The 21,514-nt window shown below is 37.3% G+C and overlaps 1 pseudogene; it reads right to left on the bottom strand.

Annotated features, from left to right (window-relative positions):
* Nucleotides 1-4,872: 4,872 nt before the first annotated feature.
* LOC113624132 (S-adenosylmethionine decarboxylase proenzyme pseudogene) lies at nt 4,873-5,982 on the bottom strand (annotated as a pseudogene).
* Nucleotides 5,983-21,514: the final 15,532 nt, after the last annotated feature.

Here is a 21,514-nt window from a genome sequence, read left to right as displayed (position 1 = left end):
TGGAAAAGTGTAAACATCAATTCATTACATCTTTACAAGTCTAGTATTCTACCCATCTGTTAGGCTCACATTTGATATATTTTTACATGCCTCTCATGCACTGCATAAGAATTTTGCCATAAAAATAGTTTATAAATTGAAAAGCTTTCAGCAAACTACAAAGGAAAAAAGACAAAGAAAAATGCCCAGTGATTGTTTCAGCATCAGCAGTAAGTCAGAGGTCAGCTACCTATATTAAATGCTTAAATATTTATATTAAATAATGAATATTTGAAGACTACAATCAAATTGAAAGATTTCTGTGAAATAGAACCTGGAATGAGATTTCAACACAAGTACACAGAGAAGACAGTGTTTCTAGTTCAATGGGAGTTTTACTGAATTCTTCAAAATATGTCCTTATTGCATTTGCATGTACACAAAAAAAATTTGACCAAAAAACTGTTCATGTAAGTAGGTGAATGAGCAAACCATTTGTATGTCATCAAATAGTGCTATCATGGAAACTATAATGATTGACTATGCCTGATGAAGCTTAAACATTTTTCAGAAATATTCTGATATTGTTCATATAATAGTGAACAGCCAACATACAAAATTTTAAAGAAACATATGTTTAACATTTGATGAGGATGAAACCTGAGGACTAGAGAAATATTTTCAGGGTTATTATTTTTGGCCTTACTTAGAAATAAATAGTTCTATCTTCCCTTATTTCAGTTATTAATGCATTTATTAATTGTTTATTCAATATATATTTCAATATTGTAGTTATTTATGCTTGGAGGTTTGCTTTTCCTTCAGATAGAAAAAAGCAAAAAAATCTCAATTATACATCTTTTCATATATCATTTGCTCCCTACAATAAAAGTCAAAAAAAGTCAGCTTATTGATAGTATATTTCTCCCCATTCATGTATTTCAATGTATTATAGTTAAATAATCATATTTCTTCATATGCTCTCCAACATTTGTAACTTTAAATAATATTGCTAAATCTTTATTTCTTAGTTTATTATTTTTCTAATCTTTACTCTCCAGTCTATAAGATAAGCCTAATAGAGTGGCTCCTACTCTAATTTCTAAATCCTTTCATTTTCTAATCCTCCCATCTTACTATCACCAACATTGTCATCATTATTAATAAATATTCTTGTCATCTAAGTACAAATCTAACAGATTGGTTTCAGCCACATATTTTAGGGGGGAAAACCCCACTATATTGGATTAAAGAAAACAGAAGTGGATTTGGTTTTCTTTATAAAAAAACTCTGGAGGTAGACAGTACAGTTGGTTATCCCTCGGTATCCGCAGGGGATTGGTTTTAGGACCTTCATGGGTACCAAAATCTGCAGATGCTCAAGTCCCTTATAAAAATTATGTAGTAAATTGCATATAACCCACACACATTCTCCTGTATACAGTTGGCCCTCCTGATCCATGAGTTCCACATCTGCAGAATCAACCAACTGCAGATGAAAAATATTTGAAAAAAAATTCCAGAAATTTCCAAAAAGCAAAACTATAATTTGCTGTGCCCCAGCAACTATTTACATAGCATTTACTTTGTATTATATATTACAATTACTCTAGAGGTGATTTAAAGATTACATGGGAATGTCCAAAAGTTATATAAGGGACTTGAACATGCAAGAACTGTAGTATCTGAGGATAGGTCCTGGAACCAATTCCCTGTAGACAGAGGGATGACTGTACTTTAAATCATCTCTAGATTACTTATAATACCAAATAGAATGTAAATGCTGTGTAAATAATTGCCAGCATGCTTCAAATTAAAATTTTGCTTTTTGGAAATTTCTAGAACTTTTTTTTGAACACTGTCAATCCACAGTTGGTTGAATCAGTGCATGCGAAACCTGAAGATAAGGAGGGTCAACTACTGTGTTCAATGCCAGATATCCTCTCACCAGGGTCCCAGGCTCTTCTATTCTGCTCTACCATTCTGGTGCACAGATGCCATCTTCAAAATCAACCATGGCCTAAAGCAAGTAATGTAGCTCTAACTGTCAGAGAAGAATTGCAAGCAAGAACTTCAAAAAAAAAAAAAAAAGCCAAAAGGAGAAAAAGGAGTGGGCCTTTTTTTTTTTAAGGAGACTTCCTGAAGTTTCATCACATCATCCCTGCTTTCATCTTACTACTTGGTCACATGGCCACACTCAAATAATTGTATTCTGTGATGGGCAGCCAGCCTGATTTATCTAGCAAATCAGGTTCTATTAGTAAGTAATTATTTATTTAATTTAATTTTTCTATTTATTAAGTATAGTTGACTTACAATATTGTATTCATTTCAGGTATTCATTTCAGGTGTACAACATAGTGATTCACTATTTCTATAGATTACACATCATACAAAGTTATTATAAAATATTGACTATATTTCCTATGCTGTACATTACATCCCTGTGACTTATTTCTTTTATAACTGGTGGTTTGTGCCTCTTAATCTCCTTCATCTATTTCATATGTAAGTAATTAGTAAGTAATAGAAAAGAATAAAGTTGGGAGGCAAATAACATTCCTTGATCCAACAATCATCATTAGTACTTGGTTCACTGGTTAAGTTTTAAAATTGGGAATCACTAATAACATTTTCATTCTTAACTTGGAGTAACATTGTCCAGTGCCAGGTTAGATAGTTTTCTAACAGTATATTTTCTTCTTTCTGAGTTCAGTGTCATGACTCCTAGTCCAATCAGAAGAGAATGGTTCTAATGTCATATCAAATAGATGCTCTTATATCTAAACAACTCTCTAAAATTATATCATACCTTAGTTTTCTTGTATCATATTCATTTTTTTGAATTAAGCAAACCCTTACTGAAGCTTAAATTGTGGTACAGAAATACATTTCAACTGATTTAAGTCCAACACCATGAAGAGAGAAATTATGGCACCAAAATTTTCCCTCCTCTATCATACACACTAGGATTAATTTATATTACTATTCAATCTATAGTTTTCATTTTTCTAGGCTTTGTTCCATACAAATTTGCACAGTTTTTCACCATTAAATAGAAATCTTAAATCTGTTAGGGGTGAAAAAAAATCAGACCTCAAGACAATAAATGTTCATCAAATCTACTGGGACACTGTTCAAGAACAAAATCCACTTTGAGCACTGGTCTTCATAGTAGCATCAAAACATTAGCAATAAAACTGTGTGCTAATTACAGAATCAGACCCATCCATTGATTGAAAGCTTCTTCAATAAATCTTTGAATCAACAACATGTTTAAAATAAAAGTTAGAAGTGTTTCAACCACTTGATTTCAAACCAAGTATATATTATGTTTAGAAACACTAAAAACAGAAGTTTCATTTATAAATACAGAAGGAACAAAAACATCACTGCATCAATCCAGAAAGAATCAAAAATTGTTTGAGGACAAGAAGAAATACAAAATTGAGTCAACTTTGCTCTTTTCTCAGCTGCTTAAATATCTATGTTAGCAAATACAGCTAAAAGATGCCAACTCTTCTAAGCCTGTATTTCTAGTCATTTCCCATTGACCATTTTGGAATTTTGTATGTTATGTTTTACGGGTAGCATTCTGTTTCACTGTGTATGTCTGAATAACCTGAACAGTTCTCATTCATCACTTGATGTTACTCCATGGTGAAAGAAATACCAGTAAGAGGAACCATCAGAACACTATCACATGTATCACAAAGTCACAGAAATTTTTAAGTCACAAGATGGCCAAGACTCCAATTCTGCTTTGAACCAAAATTTATATCATTAATAGAAATTAGTGGAAATGGCTACGAAAGTAAAAGTTAAGGTGAATCATCTGAGGTGACTTGACTTGTTGAATCCAATATAACCTTCATCTTAAATCTCCTTGCTAACAAATTTAGTGATAATTCTTTTATACTACTACTTAGCAAGTTAATAAAGGCATGGTACTCATGAGAAGCTAATCTCATTTAATGGGGGGCACAGAATGGCATACGGTTTCTATACAGTTCTGCCAATATTCCCTAGTATCAACCTACACCTTCTTTGCTAATCAACACCAGCTTATTCCAAAAGAGATCATGGTAACGAAAAATGCCAAATTCCCTTGACCTTAAAAGAAAACTAATCCCAGGGTCCATCCCCCCATTCCCCCTCTGGGGTATAAGATTAGTATAAACCCACAGTGTAAGAGTGTATTGCTTTAAGGAAGGGGTATGGTTGGGAGGGGAGACACCATGGTGAGGAACGAATCAATTAAAGTCATACAAATATAGGAAGCAGTGAGATAATAATACAGAAAATGGATAACTGCAGTCATTTTCTTGGAGGACTCGACTCATGGAAGAAGAACTTTGATTGGTGCTGCAAAAACATTTGTATGAAGTAGAAATTAGCTTCAATAACATTAGTACAGAATATGTTCTAGAAAGTGGAGGTAACTGGATGTAAAATCCTGGTAGCAATTAAATATAACAGTCCCAGATGGTTAGGCTAAGGCCAACACCTAATAAGGACGAAAGCCTTGTCTGTGGGGAATTTTGGACGATACCTGGAGAAATACTACACTGTGCATAAACCAAATTGAACTGTTTTCACAAGTGTTATAAAGTTTCATATAGTAAAAGGTTTTTTCTACATGCACTTCAATTTCACAGCAAGAGTGTCATAGGATACCTAAACACAGAAGACAGCATTCATGCAAGATATCTAACTCATTGATATAATAATGCATAAAATTCAAAATGATTACACTATAATTACATCTAGGGTTTTCTGCAACTACAAGGTGGTGGTTATGGAAAGCATGGCCCTTGGTATCAGTATCTAAAAAGCAGCCACCACCTTCTTCTATGTGTGTTCTCTTTTGTGTTTTTTCTTCATTTTTCTTAATCAACTCCGCTGTTGTTGCTGCTTCTTAGCAAAACTGGTAAAAACAAAATTGTAATCATTCAACATAGCACTCTGGTAATCAAGACGTTTAAAACCTTCAATCTTCTGGGGCAAAGAAAGCACTGTGTGACATTTAGAACTCTGATTTACAAACAAGTGGTCACAAATTTTCCTGGCTTGAAGACTTCCACAACTTTCCTGATCAGGTCATCATAGGAGGTCTGACTTAAGTTTGTTTCAAAGCTAACATAAGAAAATTATGGTTCTGAAATGATGTGAATAGTCCAATAAGTTCCATCAGATTTCATTCCATTCACTGAATACCCACAAGGATTGAAAAGTGTGGCATCAATGACAGAACTTGGTATCAGGTCATGAATTCCACTCTCACAAGTGACATCCTTTGCAGTAACACCATCTTTCATGTAGAACTGGTCCATAACTGCTGGGTCAAGCTCACTCATCAGAATTTCCAGGGTTTGATCTGGCTGATTGATTACCCGACTCTCTGGTTAATCCAAAGTATACAAGTACCAACAATCAGAATTCATGCGTCCCATACAACATGCTGTCCCATTTGGGAAAATTGCATTAAGAAACTCTATTTCTTCCTGGAAATTCCGGTGTGGGTACCCTTGGTGAGAATGCTTCATGAAATTCTTACCAGAATAAAAGAAGTTTTGAATTGAGTCAAACCCACTGTAATCCCTAGCAAGTTTCAACAGGGGAATCAGTGCTTTCAGAAGTGGGTGGTACCACATGTCTTCAACATGAAACGTCTCTTGGAGACAAATATGCTACTCTCACTGAGTACGTACGCTTCCTGCTTGTCAGTTTTTGTCACACTTATGATTGAGCATTGCACATCCTTCAAAAGTATGTCCCACTCGGATCTTGGGATGGTGCCAAGATCGCCAGATCCTTGGTTTGCGTCGGGTTGCTGCCTGGAGAACCAAACCTCCAGCAGCTTCTCGGTCCCTTGGAAAAAATGTGCAGCAATGAAGACCCAACGCAGCCAAAAAAATAAAATAAATGAATAAATTAAAAAAAATCCTAACTGCATATTTAAGAGATCAACTCTGACACACTGAATCATCTCTTTTTTGTATGATTACAAGGCAAAGGTCCAGACACCAAACGGTAAATTCACAAAGTTAAATGCTACTAACATTGAAGCCATCCTAGTTCCTCAAATACCCTCTGTAAATGTGAGCTCTCCACCAAACTCTCCTTTCCAAAGGTGCCCTTAATGTATCTCAAACAAACCAGGGAAAACACTTTTGCAAAGTCACAGCTCTGATTATAACAATCCACTACTAAAACAAACAACATCTTATTGCTTTTAATTGACAAAGAATTAAGTGCAGACACATAGATTAAGGCCCATCCACAGTGCCTACATCTTAAGCCTAATCTTCCTCTGTCACACCCCCCCCCCCCAATTTGTATAGGTTGCCTGTTATACACATTCCTGAACACAGCCCTCACTTTTCTGTCTCTTTCTTTATCACGCTATTCTCAGCCCCTAGGAGTCTCTTGCCTATTGTTTTGTGAAATCCTATTCATTTTCAAGGTCATTCTCAAATGTCACACTCTTTATAAAACCCTTTTGATCCATCCTCCACCTAATAAAACTATAACTGCTTACTCTTGTGAATTTCCATAGCACTGAATTGTTCCTCTCCCAGAGCAGTTATCTTTTGCCCTATAATATCACTATTTATTCTTTAGCTGTATTTCTTCCACTGGGAACAAATAACATCTTAGTATTCTAGGTGCTCACTAAAATGTCAGGCATAATACTTCATGGAAAATAGGTGTCCATAAAATATTTGCATAAGAGAAACTAATTAGGGATTTGTTTATTTTACCTATTTGTCCTCTCCATATGTATTGCTGGTGATGAAATCTAGAATATATTCAAAACGTTAAAGTGGAAAAAAAAAACAGTGTTTCATAAACCTCATGTAAAATTAGGTATATAACAAAGATCTTGATGTTCCTTCAAGTCTTTCTTATCGGAGAACAAAATATACACATATCTTCAAACCGTGTTAAAATGAACTATGTACAGTTTTACTACCTGAGGGTGTCACACTTACATCAACAAAAAGAATCAGCAAATCCTAACTTAAAAATATATGCAAGATCATCAAAGTTACAAAAATGCTAAAGGCTAAAACTTTTACATTCAGAACTCATTTAAAGTAGAACCTCATAGCATTTAACATAGATAAATTTCCAATGTTCAAGCCTCATGAAAAATTCTTTGGTTGAATTGTTGCTAACATGAAATATAGCCTTTCCCCAAGAACGATAGTGAAATGATGGTGACAATGATCTACTCCAAAAATGCTACTTGCATTCATGTTAAATCAGAGTTTAAATTTTCATCTCTTGATTTCTTATTTCAACAACTAAATTATTAAACTCCTACTATGTTCAAAGCAATATATATAAAACCTTAATATATTAATTAATTAATATAATAATATATATCACCTTAAATATAGTAGAGTATGTGTGTGTGTACATATTATATATATGTAAAATCAAATTTGCCCATGCAAATAGGTTAAAAAAAGGTTGTGTAGCTGCTCTATGATAGGACAGATTAAAAATCTCATTACCTGCTTGAACAATTATTTAAAGAAGCTGAAAAGTAAAAAGATTAGTAATGATCAAATAACTAAACTGATATTTCATTAAATATCAAAGTAATCAGACTTTATCTTATTCCATTTTATGAATCAAATTAAGCCACCCAAGCAGTGTCCCCATTGTCAGATAGTAAACCAACTAGAAAGGAAGATTTCTTTCATCTATGTGTTTAATAATCTTTTTAGATCTATATGTAAAAATTACAGTCTAAGAAGTACCTACTGAATTGAGATATTCAAAGCTTTTATTGTACTTTAAAAAATATTTCCAGTTCTTTTTTATCCTCACGTAACCACTCAATTTCCATCCCATTATAAATGTCTTTCCTCATCCTCCACGCACATCCATTGTACAACTATTCCTTCATTGAAAAATGCATCAAGATTAGAGACTGTACATAAATAATTGATACCATGATAGAAATATAGCATAAATGACATTCACAAGGGTTATGTTCTCATGCTTGATCTAAAAATTTTGAAAAGTAGTTGCCTTCAGGGTTCTTGATTATCTCAAACTATAATGCTGCACAGTTACAATGAGAAAGTGGCACATTTAAGAACTATGAAAGATTTATTTTTGAAAATAACAGAGGGAAGAACTGTGGGCTGCTGAACTATCATATAGAAAAAAAAAATCCATCCTACTCTTTTTTCTATTATATTGTTTGAGAAGTTGTAGTAAATCTTCACTTTGGCCATCATCCTATTTTATTTTACTAAAACTATCATCACTTTTACTATGGAATGCTTTATGGGGCACTTTAGCCCCCAGCTCTTTTGCTAAGCACTGGCACTGATATCGCAGGATCTATCAAGCATTTTAACCAGTTTATTCTTTGCTTTCAGACCATGATGAGAAATCATTATCATGACTTTAAAAGAGAATATTTGGCCATCGTCTCCCAAGAAAAATCCATATTTTAATCATATTTTAAAATAGCTCTCCCCATTGTATCATAATGAAATTTTCTATGAGAATAAAACAACCAAAAAAGCAGGTAAGGAAGTTCCTAGCTGGAGAGAGCCCCTCCCTTTTCTTTGCTGTACCAGCACCAACTGAAGATCAGGAGCCATAACTGACCATTTCCTGTTGCTTAGGACCTGACTCTGCAGTTAGACCTCATATGAGTCAATGAGAGGAGTGCACATAGAAATGCTCTCTACTCAGACTCCCCTTCTTCAGTTCTTTATTTTTCAAGATATGTTCTTTCCTGAGTGCCAGGGGAAAAGTTTCCAGGGAATTTCAAGACGTCATTTTTCATGTTCACCTATTAAATCACAATTCCAATAAACTGTAACTATCCTTGACAACAGGAACTTGTATCTATCTATCTTGTTTGTTCCTATATTCCTAGTACCAAGGACTATGCTTGGGGCAAAATAGAAATCCAATGATTATTTGTTGGGCGAATAAATGAATGAATATATGTGATGAAAATTACTAGAAAATTTGAAGGGTTATTTGTAGTTGTAACTATCTTAGAACTATCTTGTGTTTGTCCAGAAATATCCAATCAAGTGTGTAGAAATCAGTGGCTTTAAATAGAGAGAAAAATTACTCTAAATTAAACATTAGGTGATTGTTAGCATCTCTTGAAACAGCAGCAACTTCATCATCTGTAACAGGGTTCGGCCAACTATAGCCCATGAGCAAAATCTGATTCATAACCCATTTTGATAAATAAGGCTTTACTGGAATAACTCATTTGTCTCCACATTTTTAATAGTTGCTTCTGCACACTACTACGATAGAGTTGAGTAGTTGAGACAGAGACCCTAGAGCTCACTCACATAGCTTAAATGTTTACTATCTGGCTCTTCACAGAAATGTCTGTCAGCTCATTATCTATAAAAAGGACACAGGTGAGACAGGCTGGGACCCGGAACCCTTTGCTGCAGTGCTTGCACCGGGGCAACAAAATACAAAGAAATTATAAGGGACTAAAAATAACTGCATGCATATATAGTTGGGGCAAATTATGAACAAAATACAAAAAGACTAAAAACCCAACTGCCACTTCTGAAGAGCTGGGAGCAAAAGCAGGGTACTGCACATGCCCCCTGCACACCCACCACCAAAGGGGTGGGCAGACCACCTAAGCCACTCCTCCAGCCCAACCCCTGGACCTGCTCCTGTCCTCACCCCATGTAAGGGACCAGCTCACCACCATCGGCCAGTGAGCAAGGGAACCTGTTACTTGTTTTCACTCCCTCCTGCTTCAGCAGGGGCCCTAGTAAAGCCTTGCCTGAATTTCTTGCCTGGCCTCTTACCAATTTCTATTGATTATGGAGGCCAAGAACCCTGGTCGGTAACCTAGATATGTCCCTAGGAGGTAGGTCCCAGACTGCCAAACATTTTGTAGATATGAATTCCTGTGCCCAGGGAATTATCATGCCAAACTTACCCTAAACGTTGATTTCACACCCTGTGTCTACTGACCTGGTTCCACTTTGTGTTATCCATCCACTATTTTACCTTTCAATCACTACTGTGTTGTATTCTGCTCTTAGCTCCAACAATGAAACACCAACTTCCTCTCCATGCATTTTGAAGTTTGATGTCTCTGTCCTTTCATTCTAGCACACCATTCCCACACTCATCTCCTAGGACTTGGGTAGGGAAGGCACTCTCTGTTTCTCTAGGTTCCACCACTCCCTAATGTCACATATCAGCCAGTTTCATTCATTAGTATATCTGCCTGATCCCTGAATATATTTGGGTCTGTGCCCCTGTCTTATGACAAAGCTTACCATACAAATTTAAGGTTAAAATCCATTAAGTAAAAGTCTCACACAAAACTTATTTATTCTGAAAATCTATTCGCCCCTAAACTATTTTATAAAGTATTATGCATTTTCATTGTGAGCCCACAAACTTTTTGCTCAAACTGCAGTTTAAAAGGAAAATGTTCTACCACCTGTGGAAAAATCCAGAAGACAAGAGTCAAGGGAAACTCCTGTAGTTTTACAGGGCAGGGCAAAGACTCAGACTAATTTTTCATGCTATGACAAGTCTGCCTGGGGCACTTGGTCGGGGGTTTTCTGAACCCTTATGGTAAATGCTTTGTGAAGTTCTAGTTTTTTCTTTTTTAAATAGAATAGAAACACATAGGATTTGATTGAAAGGAGATGAAAGATAAAACATTGGGAGGAATAAAAAAAAACTGAAAGTAGTTGGCAGCCCTGGATGTATTTATTTGTTTTTTTGTTTTTTGTTTTTTTAACTTCCTTTTATTTTAATCTGGTTCTTAAATCTCTATCTGGCCTGGTAGCTCACAGAGTTTTGTTTTTTGTTTAACATCTTCATTGGAGTATAATTGCTTTACAATGGTGTGTTAGTTTCTGCTTTATAACAAAGTGAATCAGCTATACATATACATATATCCCCATATCTCCTCCCTCTTGAGTCTCCCTCCCAACCTCCCTATCCCACCTGGAAATAAAAACAAAAATAAACAAATGGGACCTAATGAAACTTAAAAGCTTTTGCACAGCAAAGGAAACCATAAAAAACATGAAAAGATGTATTTGTTCTTCAGAATACATGGAGAAGCTGGAAAACAGTGCTAATGAGGCCAAGGGCACTGCATCCAACCCTGTGTGAGTTTATTAGTTTTGCACAAAGAATGATGCAGCTTAATCACTATCTGCACTCCTGACCTCAATCTATCAGCCTGTAAATATCTGCCGCTGCTCAGGAAGGAGACTAGGGTCTTGAAATGAGGCTCCATCACCCAACCGTCTCCACTATAAGAAAACTAGCTCACCCTGTTGGCCAGCATTGTGTCACATATAACAAGCTAGTTAAAGTTAACACAGCCAAGTAAAAATTTAATTTTTAACGGTGACACAATATAAAAAGTTAACTTGTCTTCTCTGGGAAAATTGGTTTACGCTTTCAAAACATCCTGTGCTTATCTTTTGAATGGCCCATTGGAAAAGCCTCCCTCTGGGACTCTGAGGCTTGCATCACCCTTTCCAACCTTTCTGCCACTTGGCTTGCAAAACATCTACCAAAAATTCAAAACAAACCACTATATTTTCCTGAATTAATTATTTCCATGGCCCTTGACCCCTTCAAGATCGCATCCATACTATTTATCACAACAAATTTGTGAAGATTTTCTTTTTTGTTTCCTCCCCTATGACTTCTCCATTTAGACATTTGCCCCCAACATTTCACCAAAAATCTGCAGTTTTAGAGGATTTAGCAATGTCATCACTCTTGCTTTACCTAATGGTCATTTCAGGCAACTTTTACTTGACCTATTGATGACACTGGGCACAAGTGACCCACACCATCTTCTTTAAAACATTTTCTTCAGCTGACTTCAGGGCACTCCTGGATCTTATCCTTCCTCTCTGAGCATGTACGGAACCCTGTCAAAATGTAGGTCACATTGTCCCATTCCTCAGCTCAGTATCCTTCAGTGGCCTCCCACTCCATCATTGTGAAAGCCAAATCATCATTATGCCCTATAAGTCCCCCTGGGCTGTGGGGCATCATCGCCTCTCTGACCAAATCTACACTCTCCTCTCTTACCACACTGTCCAGAAATACTCCTGCCTCCTGTGTCTTTGCATTGGTTGTCCTTCACACCTGGAATTCCCCCATCCCCCCACCACATTCAGTCCTATCCACTTGGCTCATTTCTCTCTTCTTTATGATCGTATATAAATGTCATTTTCCCTGACTGCCCTCTGATATTTTCTATTCCTCTCACTTGCTTTATTTTTCTCTTAGTGCTTACGTTTTGTTTATCATGCTATACATTTTTTTTTCTTTTTTAAGGTCTGTCTTTACTACTAGAATATAAGGCCCATAAGGGTAATGATTTGTCTTCACAGCTTTATTGCCAGAGTCTAGAATATAACAGACTCTTTAGAAATGTGCATTGGGTATATTTATAAGGCAATGACTAAAAGGCTCCAGTCATCGGAGTTCAGTTTGTTTCTTCTGCCATGCCTGAGACTGAATATGCCAACCTGTTACCAGAAACCCTAAGGAAGGCCAGCTTTTCCTGCTTGCTGGATTGCTTTACAAATATCTAGTCATCATTAACACCTTCCTGAAGCACTTCTGCTATTCCTTTGCCTTCCTCAGAACCTAAGCAGATTTCTATCACTCAGTACAAAATGTTATTGCAGGTATTTGTTAACCGGTTTGTCTCCTCCCAGAGTCTTAAGCTCTCTGAAGATGTTTAGAAAGTAGATAACAAATGCTAGCCAGAAGCAGAGACATTTTACCCTGTAGCTAATTTCTGCTCAAAGAGATAATATATATGCTAAAAAGTCTTAATGCCTAAGTGTTTAGAGCATTTGGAATATATAAACAAATTAGGAGGAAAAACTGTGAAGGCAAAAAACAGAGAGAATAATTTAACATGAATTTGCGCTTCTTGGGAAACAAAGTTACTCACTCATTCAAATATTAATTCACCAAACATTTATTGATGGCCTATCCTGGGCTGGACCCTATTGTCAGGATGTTGACATGTGAAGGAGAATAAACCCCAGCCACCAATCTTTGTGGCACTCACACTATGATCAGAAAGACAGCCTTGTAAGAAGTATGTCCAGGCCAATCCCCATACCTCGACTCCATCTGAAATCATTGCCATAAAACTACTCTCCATTCCTAAGAAGAGCAGTTAAACAATGGAATCTTTTTCTTGGGCTTCCCTGGTGGCGCAGTGTTTGAGATTCCACCTGCCGATGCAGGGGACACAGGTTCTTGCCCCGGTCTGGGAAGATCCCATATGCCACGGAGCGGCTGGGCCCATGAGCCATGGCTGCTGAGCCTGCGCGTCTGGAGCCTGTGCTCCACAATGGGAGAGGCCACAACAGTGAGAGGCCCACGTACCGAAAAAAAAAAAAAAAAAGGAATCTTTTTCTTTTTTTTTTTTTACCTAAGTTTGACAGAAGTATCTGGTGTTTAAAATACTCATTAACAATTTTACATCTCCCAAGAATACTTGAATCCCACAAGTTTTCACAAAATGTTCAATTCTAGCTTATATATAGAAGTGATGTAAAACATGTACAGCCAAAGTTAAATGGCAACTTCTTTCCTTTCTACAACCTGTTTTACAAAAATGTGTGAGTTATTTTAACAAATATTTACTAAGTGCCTATAATATACCAGGCATTTTTCTAGCATGGAAATCCCAACAAAAGACAAAACAGTCAGCCTCTTTGCCCTCATGAAGATTACCCCAGTGAGTATCGGGGTGGCACAAAATATGCATTTGTAACTAATCTTCTGGGTATGGGATGCAGTGCCCTCTTTATATTCTCTCCTGGGCATCCACCTGTCTGTTGCCTGCTGACTGAGGTGTAGTAGCCTGTCTGGTTGTTTCTCTTACAGGTACCTGGGCCATAACCCTGATGGCTGCCTGAGAGATCTCCCTGCTTCCTCAGCTGCTGCTTCTAAGCAAGTAGCTGCTTTCATCATTTACACAAACCCACTCCTGTAAAATGTTTAGTTCCTTTTGCCTCTCAAGATATGTTCAGACTTTGAGGTCCATGAAGTGTACGTCTTGTGTTCCAAATCTGTAATTAAGTATTTTTTCTGCCTTTCCTAGAAATTTGGAGCAGGAAGGAGATGCATGTGCTCAGTCAGTTGTCCTGATCTGATCACACTAAAAAAGGCTTTTGCTAAAGACCATAGAAGGTACCTTATAAATTAAATTTAGGATGAATGAAACCAATCCAGAAGACATAATAAAACACTATATATATACGTATTTGTACATACAGAAAAATATGCTAAACAGTATATTCTCTGTGATTACCTATAATTACAGAGATAAGCTAGAGTTAAAAATCAGTGAGTTTTGTTAGGAAATTTCAATAACCTTACATCATTTTATATGGTGCATTTGTTTCTTTATCACTCTTTTCCTGCAAAAGGGATTTAATCTGAAATCTCTCCACATTAAAGTATTGTAAAAATCCTTAGTTAAGTTGCATCTAAGGAAACTCCTACTGGGGCTTCTTTTTAATTCTTTGTGTTTCCCCAATCATCCAGGGATTCTCTCTGTGTTCCGTGCTGTCCATATCTCTCATGAATCCTGTCAGGGTAGCCCTTCTCTTAGGTCAATCTTCTTTTATACTAATTTTTGAAAATTTATTCTCTCTTTCTGCAGTTGCTAAAAGTTTTCAGTAAAGGTGAAAACAATGTAAGAATCACCACTGCATATTCAATTACTGATGCCTTACACTTACTCAGCACCTTCTATGCACAAATCATAATTACAAAATCTAAGTAAATTTTACACATGCCAGGCACTTTTGCAAGCATTTTACATATATCCTTTAATCCTCACCACAGCCACATGAATTAGGCACTATTATCACCTTTCACAGGTGAGGTAACTCATTCAGAGAAAGAAAGGTTAAGTAATTCATCTAGATCATATGCTAGAAATTACCAGAGCTAAGATACAAACCAAAGCAGTTGTCTTTAGAATCCCTGCTTTTAACACTCTACTCTGCTTCATGATATTAGGTAATATGTGGGAATACGGAGTACAGCATGACACAGGTTTTGTACCATAGAATTTTATAATATAAGTTGGAACTATCAGTTCCTTAAAGCCTTCTCTCCTGAAGGTCTACATGATATGCATACTGATCTGTATTGAAGTATTAAGTGGCAAAAAACGTTTGCTAAAAAGAACTTATAGTATGGTCCTTTCCAGAAGGGTTTACTAGAGCAGCATTGCCCACATTGTGTTTTATAGAACAGTGGCTCTGTAGGATTTAAGAAGTTAACTACAATTAAGGAATTAATGGTGAAATGATAAGGGGTGGGGTTAATATTTTAGGGTAAGGAGCTCTTTAAACATTGTGTAGTGAAAAGTATACTCACAATGTCAGCTTGAGTGCGGGGACTAATTTGGAATTAAGGTTTGAAACACTGAAGAAGAAATGATTGACTCTAGGCCAAAGAGTCGACACAATTTCATAATTTGAAAGAAAGAAAAGAAAAAGAAAAGATAAATATGAAAATGAAGTAAAATGGCATTGTTTCTAGTTAATTTGTGTCAGGTACAGGAAAACTTTTAGCATTCTAGGTCGTTGGTCTATTAGAATGCAGAATGTAGTAAAGCTAATACCTTGTATGGTTCCTTTTTACCATTTTGTAAAATTACCTTTCAAGATATCAAGTAGATGGAAAATGGTTTTCATTATTTCACAAAACTATTAGGATCACAGAATAAACAAGCTCTAAAATAAAAACAATTAATTTTGATTCTTTATATGCAAAAGTTGAGAGTGTAAATAGTCTTTTATTTGGATGGTATAATAGGATGATAATATTCATAAATAAAAGTGGAAATTCCCTACTAGAAACTAATTATGTGCCTTTTTTCCCAATATAATAAGAAAAATGTGAGGTGCAATAATAGGGAAATAGTAAAGCACTTAAATCCTCATAAGGATCATTTGAGAGGCTATAATTATTTTACTTTAATATCTGAAAAGAAAAAAATCTGCATGTATAATGATATCAGTGTCTAAAGACAGAGACTGTAATATTTCAATTCACACAAATTCTCAAGTAAAATTTGTTGTTCATGCCTATAAATAAACATATCTATTTGATAATATCAAAATTTTCTTCTAGCACCCAAAATACAGACATTATTTTAAATTATTTTACTTACAATCTAAGATAGTAAAATATAGTGCACCCCTAATTAGTGTGTTTGGATGATCCGGGAGACCCATGCACTGTGGCCATCCATCTATCTGACTTGAGCTGCTAGATCTGTATTCAGTAGGACAATTACTCAAGGTGGTGATGGGAGGAAGGTCAAGCAGAAATAGGAGTTGCTCTTTCCCAAGCTCAGGTTCCACACTTCAACTGAACACACTTAGAGGATTACTTGCCAACTCAGCTGCTAAGCTGCCTTTCTCCTGATGGAAACTACTGTTACGGAAGCAAAGTTGGATCTGCTCACCTGCATGCAGTAAAGCCAATCTACTGAGACTAGGTTGGGGAGAAGGAAAGTGCAGCATTTACTGCAGGGCACCAAGCAAGGAGTCCAGGCAGCCAGTGTAAAACAAATACCATAGGTAGAAGTATATTTTGCCATGCAAACATTTTTGTATCCATGTACATTAATCTGCCTAGAAAAGAGAAAGGAGACAAATATGAAATAAAGAAAAATAAAAGTCCAATGGTGTTGGATTTAACTGGAAAAACCCAGCTGGATTTCGGCCCATAAAATGTACTTAGAGGTAATGATACCTCGGTAACAGTAAGCACACAGAATGCTGAGATCTTGATTTCTAAGTGACATTTCCCAAAATAAGGACACTGTCAAATAACTGATCTCAGTTCTAGGGTAGAAAAAGCAGAAAGGAAGCCTAGAAATGTTTAAGACTAAACGAGTTATGTCAAAATTATACAAAGAAACATGAAGGCTTTCCCAATGGCCAAATTTGGGGGCAATTTGAACATCAGCTAAAACAATTAAATAGGGAGGAGCTTCAAGATGGCAGAAGAGTCAGGCGTGGGGAACACCTTCCTCCCCACAAATACATCAGAAATACATCTACATGTGGAACAAGTCCTACAGAACACCTACTGAACGCTGGCAGAAGAACTCACACCTCCTAAAGGCAAGAAACTCCCCACATACCCGGGTAGGGCAAAAGAAAAAAGAAAAAACAGAGACAAAAGAATAGGGATGGGACCTGCACCTCTGGGAGGGAGCTATGAAGGAGGAAAGGTTTCCACACCCTAGGAAGCCCCTTCGTGGGCAGAGACAGGGGTAGTAGGGGGGGAAGCTTCAGAGCCATGGAGGAGAGCACAGCAACAGGGGTGCAGAGGGCAAAGCAGAGAGATTCCCACACAGAGGACCGGTGCCGACTGGCACTCACCAGCCCGAGAGGCTTGTCTGCTCACCTGCCGGGGCGGGCGGAGGTTGGGAGCTGAGGCTTGCGCTTCGGTCGGAGCGCAGGGAGAGGACTGGGGTTGGCTGCATGAACACAGCCTGAAGGGGGCTAGTGCGCCACAGCTAGACGGGAGGGAGTCTGGGAAAAAGTCTGGACCTGCCGAAGAGACGAGACTTTTTCTCGCCTCTTTCTTTCGCTGTGCATGAGATTCAGAGCGCCACCTAAATGAGCTCCAGAAACGGGCGTGAGCCGCGGCTATCAGCGTGGACCCCAGAGATGGGCATGAGACGCTAAGACTGCTGCTGCCACCACCAAGAAGCCTGTCTGCAAACACAGGTCACTCTCCACACCTCCCCTCGCGGCAGCCTGCGCAGCCCGCCACTGCCAGGGCCCCGTGATCCAGGGACAACTTCCCTGGGAGAAAACAGGGTGCACCTCAGGCTGGTGCAATGTCATGCCGGCCTCTGTAACTGCAGGCTGGCCCCGCATTCCATACTCATCCCTCCCCCTGGCCTGAGTGAGCCAGAGCCCCTGAATCAGCTGCTACTTTAACCCCGTCCTGTCTGAGCGGGGAACAGACGCCCTCAGGCAACCAGCATGCAGACGTGGAGAAAAATCCAAAGCTCAACCCCAGGAGCTGTGTGAAAAAAGAAGAGGAACGGAAATCTCTCCCAGCAGCCTCAGGAGCAGTGGATTAAATCTCCACAATCAACTTGATGTACCCTGCATCTGTGGAAGACCTGAATAGAAAACGAATCATCCCAAATTGAGGTGGTGGACTTTGGGAGCAACGATATATATATATATATATTTTTTTCCTTTTTCTCTTCTTGTGTGTACGTCTATGCTTCTGTGTGTGATTTTGTCTGTATAGCTTTACTTTTACCATTTGTCCTAGGGTTCTGTCTATCCATTTTATTGTTTTGTTTTGTTTTTTAAGTATACTTTTTAGTGCTTATTATCATTGCTGGATTTGTTTTTTGGTTTGGTTGCTCTGTTCTTTCTTTTTTTTTATTACTTTTTAAATTTTTTAAATAATACTTTTTTATTTTAATAACTTTATTTTTTTCTTTCTTTCTTCTTTCCTCCCTCCCTCCCTCCTTCCCCCCTCCCTCCCTCCTCTCTCTCTCTCTCTCTCTCTCTCTCTCTCTCCCTCCCTCCCTCCATTTTATTCTCAGCCATGTGGATGACAGGGTCTTGGTGCTCTGGCAAGGCATCAGACCTGTGCCTCTGAAGTGGGAGAGCCAAGTTCAGGGCACTGGTCCTCCAGAGACCTCCCAGCTCCACATAATATCAAATGGCAAATATCTCCAAGACATCTCCATCTAAATGCCAAGACCCAGCTCCACTCAACAACCAGCAAGCTCCAGTGCTGGACACCCTATGCCAAGCAACCTGCAAGAAAGGAACACAACCCCACCCATTAGCAAAAAGGCTGCCTAAAATCATTACAAGGTCACAGACACCCCAACACACCACCAGATGAGGACCTGTCCACCAGAAACACAAGATCCAGTCTCATTCACCAGAACACAGGCACCAGTCCCCTCCAACAGAAAGCCTACATAACCCACTGAACCAACCTTAGCCACTGGGGGCAGACACCAAAAACAATGGGAACTATGAACCTGCAGCCTATGAAAAGGAGACTCCCAAAACAGTTAGTTAAGCAAAATGAGAAGACAGAAAAACACACAGCAGATGAAGGAGCAAGGTAAAAACCCACCAGAGCAAACAAATGAAAAGGAAATAAGCAGTCCACCTGAAAAGAATTCAGAATAATGATAGTAAAGATGATCCAAAATCTTGGAAATAGAATAGGGAAAATACAAGAAACATTTAACAAGGACCTAGAAGAACTAAAGAACAAACAAACAATGATGAACACCACAATGAATGAAATCAAAAATTCTCTAGAAGGAATCAATAGCAGAACAACTGAGGCAGAAGAATGGATAAGTGACCTAGAAGATAAAATAGTGGGAAAAAATACTGCAGAGCAGATAAAGAAAAAAGAATGAAAAGAATTGAGGACAGTCTCAGAGACCTCTGGAACAATATTAAATGCACCAACATTCGAATTATAGGAGTTCCAGAAGAAGAAGAGAAAAAGAAAGGGATTGAGAAAATATTTGAAGAGATTATAGTTGAAAACTTCCCTAATATGGGAAAGGAAATAGTTAATGAAGTCCAGGAAGCACAGAGAGTCCCATACAGGATAAATCCAAGGAGAAACATGCCAAGACATATATTAATCAAACTATCAAAAATTAAATGCAAAGAAAAAATATTAAAAGGAGCAAGGGAAAAACAACAAATAACATACAAGGGAATCCCTGTAAGGTTAACAGCTGATCTTTCAGCAGAAACTCTGCAAGCCAGAAGAGAATGGCAGGACATATTTAAAGTGATAAAAGGGAAAAACCTACAACCAAGATTATTCGACCCATCAAGGATCTCATTCAGATTCGACAGAGAAATTAAAATCTTTACACAAAAGCAACAGCTAAGAGAATTCAGCACCACCAAACCAGCTTTACAACGAATGCTAAAGGAACTTCTCTAGGCAGGAAACACAAGAGAAGGAAAACACGTACAATAACAAACCCAAAACAATTAAGAAAATGGGAATAGGAACATGCATATCGATAATTACCTTAAATGTAAATGGATTAAATGCTCCAACCAAAAGACATACACTGGCTGAATAGATACACAACAAGACCCGCATATATGCTGTCTACAAGAGACCCACTTCAGACCTAGGGACACATACAGACTGAAAGTGAGGAGATGGAAAAAGATATTCCATGCATATGGAAATCAAAAGAAAGCTGGAGTAGCAATTCTCATATCACAAAAAATAGACTTTAAAATAAAGACTATTACAAGAGACAAAGAAGGACAGTAAATAATGATCAAGGAATCAATCCAAGAAGAAGATATAAAAATTGTAAATATTTATGCACCCAACATAGGAGCACCGCAATACATAAGGCAAATATTAACAGCCATAAAAGGGGAAACTGACAGTAACACAATCATAGTAGGGGACTTTAACACCCCATTTTCACCAATGGACAGATCATCCAAAATGAAAATAAATAAGGAATCACAAGCTTTAAATGATACATTAAACAAGATGGACTAAAATGATATTTATAGGACATTCCATCCAAAAACGACAGAGTACACTTCCTTCTCAAATGCTCATGGAACATTCTCCAGGATAGATCATATCCTGGGTCACAAGTCAAGCCTTGGTAAATTTAAGAAAACTGAAATCGTATCAAGTACCTTTTCCAACCACAACGCTATGAGACTAGATGTCAATTACAGGAAAAAATCAGTAAAAAAATACAAAGACATGGAGGCTAAACAATATACTACTTAATAACCAAGAGATCATGGAAGAAATCAAAGAGGAAATCAAAAAATACCTAGAAACCAAAGACACTGAAAACACGATGATCCAAAACCTATGGGATGCAGCAAAAGCAGTTCTAACAGGGAAGTTTATAGCAATATAATACCTTAAGAAACAAGAAACATCTCAAATAAACAGCCTAACCTTACAGCTAAAACACTTAGAGAAAGAGGACAAAAAACCCAAAAGTTAGCAGAAGTAAAGAAATCTTAAAGATCAGATCAGAAATAAATGAAAAAGAAATGAAGGAAACAATAGCAAAGATCCATAAAACTAAAAGCTGAGAAGATAAACAAAATTGATAAACCATTAGCCAGACTTATCAAGAAAATAAAGGGAGAAGACTCAAATCAATAGAATTAGAAATGAAAAAGGAGAAGTAACAACTGACACTGCAGAAATACAAAGGATCATGACAGATTACTACAAGCAACTATATACCAAAACAATGGACAACCTGGACCAAATGGACAAATTCTTAGAAAAGCACAACGTTCCAAGACTGAACCAGGAAGAAATAGAAAATATAAACAGACCAATCACAAGCACTGAAATTGAAACTCTGATTAAAAATCTTCCAACAAACAAAAGCCCAGGACCAGATGGCTTCACAGGCGAATCTTATCAAACATTTAGAGAACAG

The sequence above is a fragment of the Aethalodelphis obliquidens genome, unplaced genomic scaffold (assembly GCF_003676395.1).
Source record: "Aethalodelphis obliquidens isolate GAN/ISIS:26980383/991018 unplaced genomic scaffold, ASM367639v1 scaffold12, whole genome shotgun sequence".
Classification (NCBI taxonomy): domain Eukaryota; kingdom Metazoa; phylum Chordata; class Mammalia; order Artiodactyla; family Delphinidae; genus Aethalodelphis; species Aethalodelphis obliquidens.
Note: the sequence above shows the minus strand (reverse complement) of the source record. Positions and strands in the feature narration are given on the sequence as shown.